This window comes from Choloepus didactylus, chromosome 10 (genome assembly GCF_015220235.1).
Source record: "Choloepus didactylus isolate mChoDid1 chromosome 10, mChoDid1.pri, whole genome shotgun sequence".
In the NCBI taxonomy this organism is placed as follows: domain Eukaryota; kingdom Metazoa; phylum Chordata; class Mammalia; order Pilosa; family Megalonychidae; genus Choloepus; species Choloepus didactylus.
In genome coordinates, this window is record NC_051316.1 from 15069108 (window position 1) to 15084146 (window position 15039).

Genomic DNA, 15039 nt, shown 5'->3' on the forward strand with positions numbered 1-15039 from the left:
GGCATCGACTTCCTTTCTGCTCAAGTCTAAAATATATTTTCTTTCCAGGTTTCCCTTTGGTGTCCAAGCTATAAATTTGAAAGTGTAGATCAAGTCATTGACCTAAAAGCCACACCTTATAAATACACCCATGTCTGATACAAGACTCCACTGCTTTCTCATTGTGATGAAAACATATATAGGAAGACAATCACTGAAGTAGGAGGTCCTAGGCAAAAGTTCTTGAAAATGTGGAGATTCTCTTGATGCCCCCAACTTACTCCTTTGCTGGCTTTTTCCTCTTTCACAGGTGCTGCCTCAGCCCTCCCTCCCCAACATGCCCAAACCAGGCATCAAGGGCTTAAGAATCATCATAACCTACCTGTAAAATGGAACTAAAAATGTCTCATCCAGGACTGAGAAATTATGGTAGGTAAGCTGATAGTATTCAGCCATTCGAGAGCAAATACATAACAACTATTTTAGTTTTAGTAAATGTGGACCCTGTGCCCTGGAGGAACAAGTCTACATTATCCACTTTAGATAATTACAGTAAGAAAGTGCCGTGACTTTCATATTTGCTCATATCACTAATAAATCATTTCTGTCTAGCAACCTGGGATCCTTAGGCATTTCGAAGTCCTTCAAATATTCAGTTAGTGACCAGTATATATTTAGTATTCTTAAACATGTGGGAAAGTGACAAGATTTTGTGGCCATTCATGGAAGATTGTTTCGATAATAATAAAATCTCCTGTCTGTCCCCCCACCAGCACCACCAGAAATAAAAGGAAAAAAGACAGAAAATCTTTCTAGGATTGCTTTTTGAAAACATTTATTACACTTGTAAGATTTCATTAATGGCAATTTATTTACTAACATGTGATTGCAAACTTCCAAGGATACAGGTTAAACTCCTGTGGAGATCATGCATTTTATTGAATTATCAGAAAAGATACCAAGAGACACCAAGAGTAAATTCCTGAAGTCAAACTTTTCTGAAGTAAAATTTGCTCAAGGACCTCTTTATGGAAACCAGCATTTATCCATAACTCAATCTTACTCAAAATTTTTACACACAATTCACAAGTCTAATCTCTTTCTTTGTAGTGAACATTTAGGAGAAAGTCATGCTTGAGGCAATTAATGAGTATTTCTTCCAAATAATTGTCCATAGTTTCTTCTTCCCCATATTCTTATTAAAAACTGAAATATTATTTTGTAGTATAAAAACTACAATTTCCTAGTAAAATATTCAGAGATGGTATGCTGTTAAATCTTATTGAAAATCCCATCTTTAACAAGTTCAAAAAATTATGAAGATACAATAAGAACAACTGTTTCTTTCCCTCACCATTTCCAAAGAACATCCAATAAGTTACTCTATAAATACCTCACTATGCCTTTGTACTGATAAAAGTTTGCACCAACCCTGTAATTTCTCAAAGACTGCCTCAGACTCTAGCAGCAGTGAGACAGGAAATGAACTTCTGTCTCATTGCAGGGCGGGACACCAGAGCAGAAGGTAAGATTAGAAGGCAAGGAACAGGATAATTAGAGCTCAAAATCAAGGTGATGCTTTAAATAAAGATCCAAAATTTGCAGGGTGGGGATGGGGGTGAGGGAAAGCAATGTGAACAGTTGATGGAGACAACTGCTTCAATTAAGGGAATCCAATGCTATAAAAGAAGGTGCTGAAAACAAGCTAAATGAGATCAACATTCCTCTATCCAAGTTCTGCAATAATTACCACATTGATTTGTAATAAATTAGCACAAAGAAATAGGTAAAATAATCAGGAATCAATACAGTTTATTTAAAAAATTCTCAAATTCTAAAAAAGTCTGAACAACTGTTGGAAGAAGGACAATAACCAGAGAGCAAATGGCTGCCTAAATACATCCCCTTGAAGTTGATGCCTCATCAATTCCTTCTCCCTACACTTAAAACCAGAGATCTTTCTGGATTCAAATCCCAGGAATCATGGCTAAAGGAATGTGCAGTCTCAGCAGGACTGACTGTTACCCTTCTCTGAAACAGATTTTTCAAAATCTCTGGGGAGCATGTTATATGGTAACTGAAAATATCCAAAGAGGCACAGCTGCCAAGCAACAGGTACAGTAAGAAATACAAAAAGTGAGACAGTTTTCTTTGGAAGCTCTTGATCAGGTTTCACACCAACCCAATTCCGCAGCAGCTACCCTCTCAGGGAAATAGGTAGGAACTTTGAGAAAGTACTTGCTGAGACACACATACTACTCCCATCTGTAGCACCGGAAATTTCTGTTAGAGTTCTCAGTGGAGACCTAGGCTCAGGATTTAATCATTAGATTCACCTTTCAATCTCCTAACTCAAGATATATGGGGGCTTAATAAAGTAATCTTTTCATCCTGACTCTCAAAGGAGGTAATCGTGTTAGAGTTCAACATGCCTGGCCTGGGGATTTACCTGCTTTGCTGTGAGTCTAAGGATTTGAAGCTAGATGGGTAATGCCCAAGGATAAACAGGAACATCTTTGCAGAGCTGGTCCCCCAGTCTGAGTGCATCCCTGCAAATTCTCATCCTGCAGTGTGTGAGATTAAAGAGCACAGGTGCAGGGTGCTCAGGTAACCTACCTGCCACTCTGGTCTGAGGTCCATGTAACTGATCTCCCCTTGGGTTTGGTTTTGTACCAGATCCTTACGGCGTGAGGAAAATCAGCAGCTGTCTGAGCCCATCTTCCTGATCTGTAAGCTCCAAGTGTCAGTGGTAAACAGGAGTTCCCTGCAGCCAGGAGCCTGGCTGCAGTGAGCATAATAGTCTAACTGCTCCCTCCGGCGATCTGCAGGCAGAGTCACAAGTTCACACACAATCTGATTCCTGAGCTCCTCAGAAACAACTGTGAGCTTGGGAGACCTTGTAAATTTTTCAATACCTGGCACAGCAGCAACATCCACCTCCTCAACCTTTAACACCGATAAATCACAGCAGTCCAACACCAGCAAAAAACCCTCACTCCCAGGATTCCCTGGGTCTCCACAGTACTTTGAACTAGAAATCCCAGAAGCCAGTTCCTGGTTGTCATGGTTACCATCTTTATCAGAAGTATCTTTTTCACCTTTACCGCGGATGGCAAAATCATTATATCCCATTTTAGATGAGAAGGTCCCTGCGTTTGACATGGGATTATGGCAGGGTCCAGGCGTTCCAAATTCACAGTCTTCGTCTGACTCCGATGGGCAGGTTTCTTCAGTGGAACTGCTCCGTTTCTTGAATCTGTTTCCTTCTCAAAGAAAAGCACTATGGTGCCCTCAGTGTCTTGACTTTTGAAATTCACATCTACATCCAGTACGTAGTGCTTCAAGAGAATGTGGCTGGTGTTGGCCAGGAGAGGCAGGTCATCTTGGGACGGGTCCAGCTTTATGTCCATGGTGTAGTTTGTGCCTTAATGTTCCTATCTGCCTCAATTTTCCAGAATCATAAATGTCTGCATACCAAAAAAATCACCCGATGTCACAAATTATGGTCCCACAACTTTCACGTGCCCTGACAAAGAAGAAAAATACAGTTAGACAACATTCCAAATAAAACCCTAAATGTTCCTGCAACCGCTGCTCCTGCAAGTTGACTGCCATCTTTAAATAATTCCCCCAGTGTATTAGCTGCTCATGGCTAGAAGGCAGACTAGTCTTTTTAACTGACATCAAAGAAAGCTGCATAATGGTTTTCTAAAAATATTTCAATTACCAAGGGAATGAAATGGGCCTCCACAAAGCCAGAAGAATGGTGTTCCTAACTTTAACAGTCCTTGTTTTGGAAAAGAGCAATTGTTATGCAAAAGTGCAATTGAGTATCACTCTGCCTCTTGTTTTAAAAGATACTAAATTTATCATTTCTAATTTTGTGCATCAAAAGATAAGTGATTGTTTCTCTACTGTGATTCTAAGTAACAAGCGTGAATGAAGGCTAAATGGCCTCATAAGTTTTGTTCTTTGAGAGTAATAAATTAATATATACAATGTAACTCCAAGGATTAATGTACTTTTCACATTAGGACTGCTCTCATATCAGCACTTCCAGTAAATTACAGGAAAATGAGCCAATTTACCAGGAGTGCATTCTAAGTATTCCTTTGAGATTGTTCACAGAGATTTTTCAAATTTATAGTTAAATACTCAAAGTATATTATTACATCTTAATAGCTGAAAGCCCATTAACATTCTGGATAATAACCTTCTTGTGGCAAACAAAAAGTCTTCTCATTTGAAAAAATAAAAGTATGCAAATACCTATAAAGGGGAAGAGAGAAATTAAAATGTGGAAACAGATGTTGCCATAAAATGCACAAGTTCTTCATAAAAGTTCTAAATCAAAACGTATTCTTATTTTATAATAGCAATCTAGCTAAAAGAAAAATTATTTGAAATTATTTCAATCCCTGTTGTGTACTGAATTTCTTTTAGCATAGGCTGTTTTTACTTTTCTTTTTTTAATTATTTTAGCAAAAATGAAAAAGAAATGGCAGGGGAAAAGAAACGAAAACTCTGACACAGTAGAATATTTCAAATAATTTTTTTGTTTCTAAATATCAGAAGGTATTCTTTTATCATTTTAAAATGTTACTTGCTTAGCTTTTCAAGTAAAATTGAGACCTCCTTTTTTGATTCTGGTTAACTCCTCTTCACTTCCCTTCCAACTTTATCTGCTTCTCTGCTAGACCCTTTTATTTCCCTTTCCTCTAGAACTCATTCCAGCAATCAGCTCTATTAAATTTCCAGTTTCTACCTCTCTACAGGCTATTTCCTCATCAGAATCTCACCTAGTCTAAAAAAGCCTGATCCTGCAGCGTCGTGCAATCTGGTTTCAGTCTATTTTTCCAGTCCTGGAGAACAACACCCCCTTTGCATCCTTGAACTCTAGCCAAAGGGCCTGCTCAAGCACCAATCCCTGAAGATGACTTGACTCCAGGCCTCCACATGCCTTTGGGACTAAGCCCTGTTCTGCACCTGAACTCTCCTGGCTCCCACCTCCCAGATGTACCTGCCCCAATTCTACCCCCCCTCCCAACCCCAGTTTACATGCAACCACCTCCAGAAATCCTTCCCTGTCCCTACTGCTGCCTGCCAACAAACTGTGTACGGTAATGACTTTAAGTGCAATTGGAATTGAGGGAAATCAGGGATGCAAAGAATAGTTTGGGGTTACTTTATGGAGAAGCTGGCACTTCTCTTGGTCCTAGTAAAATCACTAGGCAGAAAAGGACACATTTTCTTTTCTACACAAGCCTTACAGAGGGATTGAATTTGTCATTTAATGAGACAAGAAACGAAAGCACAGTAACTAGTTTAACAATAACCTTCAATAAAGCTAGGAGTACATCCATGTAATGAGAAACAACGGATGTCAAAAATCTAACCTCAAGTTTGGGGCTAAGAACATGTAGTATTTTGTTGCTTGAGTTTTTGTTAAAAAAAAGTATTTAAAAAAATAACCAATAAACAATAAAATAAATAAATAAATAAATAATAACAACAACAAAATAACCAGAACACACACACACACACAGACAAAAGAAGAAATACTCCACCTTGAATAAACTGAGACAAGGGCTAACTTAGTTACTGTCTAAAACTATGATATTTGCAGAAAAACAGTTTAATATATACCACCATACAGATATAATCATGTATTGTCCAGTCTTAATAGATTTCTTCATGTACTTCTAAAACTTGGTATAATTTAAGAATGACATGCATTCTATAGGGAAGTTTTCACCACTTTTTCCCTGATGGCAGAGAGCAAGGCTGACTATGAGCCCTGTGCATTCAAGTCTGTGAACTTTCCCTCATTTGTCACCATTACTGGCAATTTTTGGCGTTCTGTGGATTCCTTAATACACTCTCCAGAGAGGCAATTTAGAATTAACTTTACATGACTGCTGTCTCATTCTCAGCAGACTACTTTGCCTCCTAATTTACCAAGATGATTTGAAGTCTCTGATGTCCATCGTACCTCAAAATATCTCTAGTTTTGCACAACTATCGCCTTCCCTGACTCAAAGAAAATAATATCCCTTCTTACCAAAGGTAACTCCTTCACTCTGAATCCTCAACTTTGGGGGCATTGAGAGAACCAAACAAATAACATTCTTCTTTCCCATCCAAGCCGTGAGCATACTGAGAAACAAAATGAGGATATGGCAAAGGAAGATGAAGTGGGCCCCCTCCCCTTAATCTGTAATGAGAGTCCCCTTCCCCCTCAACCGGTAATGACTGCAAAGTAAACATTAAGCCTTGAGAAGAAGGGAGTGAAACTGTGCCGTTTTAGGGAGTGAGACTTGCGGATGTACGTATTAGCCAAGCGTAACCGTTTCAATAATTAACCATTGCACCGGCCTTGAGAAAATTTCTCAACCTTGTTAAAGATCTTAAGCACCCATTAATTAACCGCCGACTCTGCTTTTGTCAAAGTAGCTTGCTTGCATTTTCAGGATGTGGTTTCTGCCTATATAAGTCTCAAGCACTCTCAGGTCGGGGCTGCTGCTTGCTGAACTCCCTGCGCGGGGTGAGAGATGGCAGCTGCTGGCCGGCTAATAAAGGCTCTTTAAATTCTGTTTGGCTGTCTCGTACTTTAACTTGCGGGCACTGTAACATTTGGAGGCCCCAGCGAGATCCCTCGGCGTTTGCCGAGGTTTATCGGTCGAGACAAGGTCCGACTGCCGGTCCTCCCCCAGGGGCGCGCACTGAGAGACATTCCTCAGCCCTAGCGGAGAACCGAGTGATCAGGCCTCGAGATTCGAAAATCTGCCTCTGGAGCCATCTGGACGTGGGCCCACAACGGTAAGAGATCTCTAAAGGACATCAAACTTCAAGTACACCCGAAGCAAAGGGAAATGCTTTCGCTGACCAGACAGCCAAAGAAGCAGCCCTAAAACCAGTGGGGCCCCTCCAGGTCTTGCCCCTCCTACCACCCCGGGCACTAAAAGCTGTTCCAACTTACTCAGATTCTGACATTCATCTAGGTCAAGAACTCCAAGCTAGAGAAGATCCAGAGAGGTGGAAAGTCCTCCCCGACTCTAGAATCCTGCTACCAGAAGCACTGGGAAGAGACTTAATTTTAAAAACGCATCAGTGTACACACCTGGGAGGGACAAAATTAGCTGAATTGCTAAAAACTGACTTCTACATACCTAAGCTTTTTCAGGTAGCAAAGGAGGTAAGCAGAAGATGTCACGTCTGCGCCCAAGTTAACCCAAGTCATGTAAGTACCAATGCTACCCCCAGTCGCTGCTTAAGAGGTCAGCTCCCAGGAAAACAATGGGAAACAGACTTTACAGAACTGCCTCCTGGACCAGGGGGATATAAGTACTTACCTGTGTTGGTGGACACCTTCTCAGGATGGGTTGAGGCCTACCCAACTTGGTCAGAGACAGCTCAGGCAGTAGCTAAAAAATTATTGGCTGAAATTGTCCCTCGGTTTGGCTTACTGGTAGCAATGGGGTCTGACAGTGGTCCGGCTTTTATAGCCCAAGTTACCCAAAACTTGGTAAAAGCATTCGGAATCAAATGGAAGCTACACTGCATCTACAGACCGCAAAGCTCAGGACAGGTAAAAAGAATGAATCGGACACTTAAGGAAACCCTCACCAAACTTAAATAGGAGACTGGCGGAAACTGGGTGAGCCTCCTTCTGTTTGCCTTACTTAAAGCTAGGTGTACCCCTTATGTAAAAGGTATTACTCCATATAAAGCCATGTTCAGCAGGCCACCCCTGCTCCTCCCCAAGTTAGGGGCAGAGCAGCTCGCCTCCCTGTCTAACCCTGAACTTCTCAAGTCCTTACAAGCTTTACACTACAGCTCCAAAAACATCCATCACATCGTCCACGCCCACCATCCGAAACCTGACACCGCCGAAGAAGAAACCCCTACTGCTGAACCTGGTGATTTAGTGTGGATCAGAAAAAGGAATCCCTCCTCCTTCGAGGCACGCTGGGCTGGGCCTTATCAGGTGATTCTAAGTACACCGACCGCCGTAAAAGTCGCAGGTAAAAGATTTTGGATACATCGCTCACAAATTAAAAAGGCAGACTCCGACCAGAATGCAGAATGGTCCATACAAAAAACATCAGATCCCCTTAAACTTTGGCTGCAGAGACATACACCATTATGCTGACTCTAGTAACAATGCTAGCAGCCGAGAACCCCCATCAAGCCACTAATTATACGTGGCAGTTAACTCGCACCATTGATGGAACAGTGGTCGGCCAGATTAGCACCCCTGGCAGCCCTAAATTTGTTTTTGACCGATGTAAACTCTTTGGGAGAATCTGGAATCTACCAGAAGCTGTGAATACCTATTTGGGAGGGAGAAGGGCAGGGCTTAGGGGCTTCGGTTGTGGTAATTTAAAACTGGAACGAGGGCTATGGCATAGTCAACATTACATCTGTGCGCAAAGAAGCGCCTCAAAGTGTGGGGGAGAGGATGATTATTTCTGTTACAGTTGGGGCTGTAAAACCATAGCCCCATGGAAAAATGTAGGTCATTTATTAAAGGTCACAAAGGAGATAAGGCCAGAAGCTCCTATTAAAAACTGTGCAATTGGGAACTGTAACCCTGTTACTTTTAAACCACAGCAGTATTGGGAAGATTCCCAGTAGTTGGGGGGAAAAACATGGGGATTGCGCCTATATGTATCAGGATATGACCCCGGAGTGTTATTCACTATTCAAAAAAGGAAAATTCCTAAGCCCTTAAATCCAATAGGCCCCTTGGACCCCATCGACATCAAAATACCTGTAACAACTACTCCTTTCCCACTTACCCGTCCTTACTCTACCACAAAAAGCCACCCTTTATCTCCAAAAGCAACTCCCCTCCCTCCACCTCCAAACTCCCGACAAGAATCTCTATTCAAAACACTTAAACTCATGTTTAAATTCTTAAACCAAACTTCCCCCAACTTAACTAAAGATTGCTGGCTATGCCTAAACCCTGAACCACCCTATTATACAGGCCTGGGAGCTAACCGAAGTATAGGAGTAACTAACAATGACATTCAAAATATCTCCCTATCAAATATTCACCAAAACTCACACTATTGTTCCTGGGGCACTACCCCTAAACTTACTTTGGGTGACTTTCAAGGACAAGGAACATGCTTCCAGTCCCCTCAATTCCCTCTATCTACTTCTGCTTATGTTAATTCTTGAGCCTCTGTAACCATTTTCAGCAACAGCTCGGAGGGTCATACCAAACACTACTTAGTAGCGCCCAAAGGAACATGGTTTGCCTGTAAAACGGAATTAACGCCGTGTTTATACCCCCCTGCCCTCATGCAGCCTAAGGCTCCAGGACTATGCATTCTCACCCATGTCCTTCCCCAAGTATATTACTACTCTGGAGAGGGAGGTAGGAAGCACTTCAGGCAAACTAATCTCAAACAAGTCAAGCGAGGGGGACCAATACTAGTGCCAGTGCTCCTCGGGCTTGGAGTAACCGGGGAAACCACAGTAGGAACCACAGCACTTGTCACAGGGGACCAAAATTTTAAAAGCCTCAGTGCTCAAATTAACCAGAATCTAAAAACCTTAGAAGAGAGCGTTACTAAATTTGAGGAGTCCTTAAGCTCATTAGCAGAAGTAGTGCTCCAGAATCGGAGGGGTCTCGACCTTGTATTCTTAAAGCAGGGAGGGCTTTGTCTAGCCTTAGGCAAAGCATGCTGTTTTTATACCAACCACTCGGGTGTAATTAAAGAAAGTTTAAGCCAACTCCAAAAGAGACTACAGGATAGAGAAGAGCAAAGGAAAAAGGAGGCAAATTGGTTTAAAAGTATATTTTCTCAATCTCCATGGTTAACTACCTTAATATCAGCAATTGCTGGACCCCTGGTTCTTCTCATGTTAGCCTTAATCATAGGCCCCTGTGTTATAAACAGTTTAGTTAAATTTGTCCAATGGCGTATTCAAAGCGTAAAGCTCATGGTTTTGCAATCCCAATATCAATACTCACCCTCGGAAGAAACAATGATTTGATTCTCCCTAAAAACCAGTGGGGAATGAAGTGGGTCCCCCTCCCCTTAATCTGTAACGAGAGTCCCCTTCCCCCTCAACCGGTAATGACTGCAAAGTAAACATTAAGCCTTGAGAAGAAGGGAGTGAAACTGTGCCGTTTTAGGGAGTGAGACTTGCGGATGTACGTATTAGCCAAGCGTAACCGTTTCAATAATTAACCATTGCACCGGCCTTGAGAAAATTTCTCAACCTTGTTAAAGATCTTAAGCACCCATTAATTAACCACCGACTCTGCTTTTGTCAAAGTAGCTTGCCTGCATTTTCAGGATATGGTTTCTGCCTATATAAGTCTCAAGCACTCTCAGGTCGGTGCTGCTACTTGCTGAACTCCCTGCGCGGGGTGAGAGACGGCAGCCGCCGGCCGGCTAATAAAGGCTCTTTAAATTCTGTTTGGCTGTCTCGTACTTTAACTTGCGGGCACCGTAACAGAAGACAGAAATATCACTGTGAAGGCTAAGCTGCAGAATATGGCCTGATGTGAGAGTCAAAACTACCTGAAACTCAAACCCTAAAATTTAGATAGGTTGACCCCCACAGCCACAGGCAATGTTGGATCAGGCCAAAACTCCCAGGAGAGGAGGTGGACCTCCCCCAAATAACTATATATATATATATATATATATGACATATATGGCAGAGAAAGGCTCCCTATGGTCAGAATTGCTGCCCAACAACAAAAGGAGGAGCTGAGCAGAGCACAATGTATCTTCTTCCCAAATCTACCAAAATAAGTAACTCTCTTAGGACAGAAGAAGTAAAGGTGTACAGGGACCAGGAGTGTTGCTCTAATTGAGAAATTGAGCTCCCACCACAAGAAAGGACACAATAGAAATGGGAAAGAAGTGTTCCCCTCCAACACCATACCCTCCCACTTACTTGGAACCTTATTTCTTCATTTCACATTTTTCTCTAGCCAACATTTTCTCCCTCTCGATGATTCTATCCTATTCCCAATGTTTCAAACATTCCTAGGTCTGCCAACTTGAAAAATAAACAAAACTATATTTGGCTTTGTTGTTCAATTTTGGAGCTGGAAAAGCCCTTAGGGATCATTAGCCCAGCTCTAGTTTTACAAATGAAGACAACGAGGCCCAGATAGGTAAAGCAAATTGCCCAAAGTCACCAATTTCTCTTTTCATTTGGGAAAACAGAAATGTTCTCCCACTTGCAGATGCTTCTCCTTGGAATTTTCCTTCTCCAGCTCTCTGACCATCTCCTTTATATTGCCCAAATCATACATCAGATGTCACCTCCTTAGACTCTCTTCCTTATCCCCATTCTACCTTCTTTGTCTTCTTCAAGTCAGATAGACTAGGAATTGATTCTTACTGGAATAGCTTTAGGAAAAAAGGAGAATTTTTAAGCCAGTCACAAAAGATTATCTTTGCATAGTTTCCAACCTAAATTATGCATGAGATGCAAAATTATTACAACTTTATACTTGTATTACACCTATTTCATACTTGTCTTTGGATTCGTGGATGACCTAAACCTCCTTTCTCTGCAAGTACATAACTCTCACTGGTATCAATCAGGGCCATGGCTCCACATTTAGGGAAGAACTGAACTGACAGTGCAGATGTGTGTATGTGGTCACCCTGAATGGCCTCTCCGAGCAAATGGAAACCATATTTCTAAGTAATCCATTGACTTCAGCTCTTTTTGCTATTATTGTGCCCCAAGTGAAAATGCAAGCCTGTCTCAGTGAAGCATCTCTCCATTCCCTGTCACTAAACACTCCCAAAGGCTAACCATTGCTGCCTCTAAAATAAGTGTGGTAAGCACATGTTTGTATTTTAAATGTTAACATTATTGTCTCAGAAACATCATCAATGGCTTCAAAGGATTAATGTACAGCAATATTTTTTCTTAGAAAGGGAGAGAAGGATCAAATACTAAACAGAACTACAGCACAAGGGAGGAAATTGCCCTGCCATTCTCAGTCACACAAGAGCAATGCACACATTTACAAATGTGTGAAATATCCTCTGTAAAGCCATTCACAATTGTTCCAACTAAAATAATTTCATTCTCTTTTCAACAAAGCAATCTGTATTACTTTCATGGCCCTTAACTCATCTTGCCTTGGTTGTAGTTAGCTCCATCCTCCACTGGTCTATAAACCCCCTTGGGACCCCTGATTCATCTGTGTTCACAACCATGCCAAATAGAGTTCCCTATACATAATAGGTTCTCAATAAACATCTGTGGAATTGACATCTGCGTGCAATAGTTACATATGGAAGAGGGATTCCGGCTTGCATATGTTCTATAGTCTGGTAGAAAGTTATTGCTTAACCAACATCTTTCTCCAGACATCACTCTCAAGTTTTTCTTCTCAGGATACATCTGTGCTTCTTTACGCTACATCTCTTTTCTTGTAAGCAATTTAGGGGAAAAGAAGAAATTTTTTCATACATGCTTATTACATAGCATTGAGCACACTTTGGAAGTTATTAAATATTTAAGTCTACAGATTATTTGATCAGAGGACAGCTTTCTGCTATTCCAAGTGGGTTCATTCTTTAGGATACAGTGAATGTTCTTAATAACAGTTCATTGTTTCTGGGTACATTTCCTCAGACACTAAAATGCATATAGTCATAGGAACAGAGCTTATTGCTGTGAAATTCAATAAAATAATTGCAAAGTCAGAAGGAATCCTAGAGGTCCAAAATGTATTGTTTTGTGTTTAGAAACACCACATTGACATAATATTCTGTAACTGCTTCTTTTCATTCAATGGCTTTTAAATATAGCCACATGAAAGCCTATAGATCTAGCTTGTTTCTTTTAACCACTGTTAAATATTCCTATATGAATATAACAATTTATTTCAATATTCCCTTTTTCATATTTAAATTTTTTAAAAATTTTTATTATTACAAACAATGCTGCAGTGAACATCCTTATAAATGTCTCTTGTTGCACAGGTGCAAGTTTTTCTAAGTAAAACACCCAGAAATTCCATTTTGCCTGATATTAACATTGCCACACCTGCTTTCCTTTGGTTTGTTTTTACATGGTGTATCTCTTCTACTTCTTTATTTTTATTTTTAATTGCTCTGGACTGTTTTGCTTTGAGTGTATTTTTAAAGCAACATTTGACTGGATTTTTAAAAGTATACTTATTTTAAATTACTGTGGTTACTTTATTTACATTTATTGTAACTACTGTTGTAATAGCACGGATCTTAGCCAACTTTTTTAGATTTTTGATTCACCATGATCAATTTTCTTTGTTTTTATTTTTCTGTCTTTGTCGGTTTTTTTTTCCTGCATTTGCTTTTTTTCCTCTACTGTTTCATAAGCCACACCATCCACTTATTTTCTTTTCTTTAACATGCATAGGTCATCTTTCTTTAAGTTAATCTCTAGTAACTTTCTGAACAATACAACAACCTTAGAAAGTTTTATCACCTGCCTCCCCTCTTCCCCACTCCAAAACAGCTTTTGTGTTGTTGTTGCTAATATCTTAGTATCACATTGCTTTTAATCATCCCCAATTCCAAATTAAAAAAAAAAAAGTCAATAAATATTTGTATTTGCAAAAATGTTCACTAGCTTCCTTACTCATGACTAATCATACATTCCACTCCTTCCCTCTGGGTTCAGTTTTGTTTCAGTTACTATTGCTACATTACAAATTCTTGGGGCTTGAATCATGCCCCACAAAAAATGTATGTTCAAGTCCTAACTCTGGTCCTGTGGGTGTGAACCCATTTGTAAATACTATCTTTGAATATTTTATTACTTAAGATAAGTCAGGGTGTGGATGCAAACCCATTTGTAAATAGGACTATTGAAGATATCATTGGTTACAATGAGGCCAGAGTGAATGAGGGTGTGCCTTAATCTAGTATGGCAGAAATCCTTATAAGCAGAGGAAATTGGACATGAAAATAGGAAATGAAAAGAGGAGACACAAGGAAACAGATCACCATGTGATGGAAGATTGCTGGAAAACTGTCACCAGACAGTTTGGAGCATGCTTTGGAGCATGGCCTGATGACAACTTAATTTGGACTTCGGGCCTATAAAATAAACTCCTGTTGGTTAAGCCAAACAGTGTTTGGTATTTGTCATAGCAGCCCTAGCAAACTAATATACAATCAATGCAAAACATTTTACTATATTCTGTAGGCTAGGAATTTGGGTAACACTCAGCTGAGCTCTTCTTCTGCTTCTTATACGTAAAGTTTATGTCACTCAATTGTACTCAGCCAGAGGATGTACTTATCTGGAGGGTCTGATGACCAGAGTGGCTACAAGAGGTCTTTCCAACATGGAGGTCTCAGAATAGCTGGACTTCTTACATGGTAGCTGAGGGTCCCCAAATCAAGTATTCCAAAAGGACCAGTTGAAAGCTGACCTACCCTTGAAAATTAATGTGGTATCACTTCCAGCACATTCTGCTGGTTTTAAGGGAGCCCAGATTCAAGGAGAAGGAAATTAAACTTCAACTCTTGATGGGTGTGGCAAGGTCACATTATAGAAGAACATGTGGGTTGGTAGATTTTTGTTCCAGCCATCTTTGGAAAATATAATCTGCAACGATTTCTTTTTTATTTAAGAATATCTTTAGTAATTCTTTCAGGAATGATCGATGAGTAGTAAACTCTTCTAACACTTGTATATTTGCAAATCCTTACTGTTGAATGATCACTTAAATAAGTATAAAATGTTAGGTTCACAGTTATTTTCACTCAGCACCTTGAATAGGAGTATGAGCTCAGCCAAGTTAACAGCCTGCTAATACAAAATAAAAATACTCCTCAGAGGAACAAAACAAAATCCAAAGTTTATGCAAAGTATGATTCACAATGTCCATGATACAATCCAAACTTACTAGACATAAAAAGAAACAAGAAAATATGACTCATACTCAGTGCAAAAACATTCAATGGCGATTGACTAGGAATTAGCCAACAACAATTTTAAAGCAGCTATTAGTACTGTAACTAAGGACACTGAGGCTTGATGCTTCTAATGAATGAAATAAAAGGATGA

At 40.2% G+C, this 15039-nt stretch overlaps 1 pseudogene; it reads right to left on the minus strand.

Annotated features, from left to right (window-relative positions):
* Nucleotides 1–825: 825 nt before the first annotated feature.
* Nucleotides 826–15039, minus strand: part of LOC119504585 — a 33849-nt pseudogene continuing 19635 nt past the window's right edge.